Here is a 1,435-nt window from a genome sequence, read left to right on the forward strand (position 1 = left end):
GAAAATTTATGATATAAATTTTGCCTTTGAGGGCAAAGACCATACCCTATTTATCTTTGTATCTCCATACCTAGCTGAACACCTGTAATAGTGCACTCATTGTATTTTTGTTGAATTAAAAAATAAGCTTCAGTGCATTTTCGAAATGCATATATTTACATAATAATATTTATATGCTGACTCTGACAAAGCTCATTATTAGATTGAATAACCAAATTTATTTAAAATTGTACGGATTAAACCATTCATCCAGACAGAGATTGTTGTGGAAAAAAACTGAATTCCTCCTGGACAGGATGACAGAATGAAAATGACTTAAATGACACGTTGGTTCAAGACCCCAGGATCAATGAACCTCAATTTGGTTTTCAGCAGATTATGACAACGATCCCAAATTCTCTATTCATTGTCAAAGTAAGTTAGCAAGCAGATGTGATGCTGTGTAAATGTGGAAAAGTAAATCCATGTCACACATGCTGTGTTTGTTCAGGAATAGTGGAGCAGATAAGTGACGTGAGTGTCTAGGTAAAGTCAAGCCCCAGCACATGAGAAAAACAGAGAGAAAACAAAATGAGAGTCTTTTTGTTTCTTCATCTGGGAAGATGTTGAAGTCTGAGACATGTTAGATACATTATGGTTTGTTCAGACAACAAAATATTTTCAGTTGTTTAAAAGATGAAAAACAACTTATGAAATGATTTAGAACAATCTATCAGATACATTGCCAAGCAAAAAAATAATAAGGTGAGAAGCAGACTGTATGTCCTGCTAATATTTTGTGCATAAGGTTTTCTGGAAGAATACACAGTATGCTGATTACACTCATTAGAGTGGTTGACTTTAGGAAGGAAAATTGGGTTGGATAAGATATGGTAGAAAGCAAACTAGTTTTTTGATTTTGCATATGTTTTAAATTTTTTATAATTTTTCAAGCATTATGGTGTCAAAAAGGCAAAATGGAGTAAAATAAGTAAAAGAATTTTTAAAATTTAAAGTCACTTTTTTTCTAAAATGTTCTTTCATCAGGGTATGTAAAACTCAGTGCAGTAAACAAACGTATTTCCACACGTTTATGTCTATAGCACATTGCGCATTGGAGGATTTTTAATTTACTATCTATTGAGCCTCCCAAAACAGGATAAGAGATTACCATTTCTGATTATGTTGCGCATAAGGTTATATATTTAGAGTGCTTTTCTCTTGATTTAATAAATATGCCACATAGTCCATTAACTCACTAAGCCCTGTTCAACTCCAAAGGTTCCAATATACCTGATTTCACAAATGAAAAAATTTAAAAAAATAAAAACCTTGACTCACAAAAACAATATAGGGAAGAAAATGAAAGACATGCACCTTGGTTTTCTCATCTATAAAATGGGAATGATAAAAGTATTTAGCCTGACAATAATGTACATGTAAAATTCATAATAAA

This window comes from Papio anubis, chromosome 15, assembly GCF_008728515.1.
Source record: "Papio anubis isolate 15944 chromosome 15, Panubis1.0, whole genome shotgun sequence".
Taxonomy (NCBI): domain Eukaryota; kingdom Metazoa; phylum Chordata; class Mammalia; order Primates; family Cercopithecidae; genus Papio; species Papio anubis.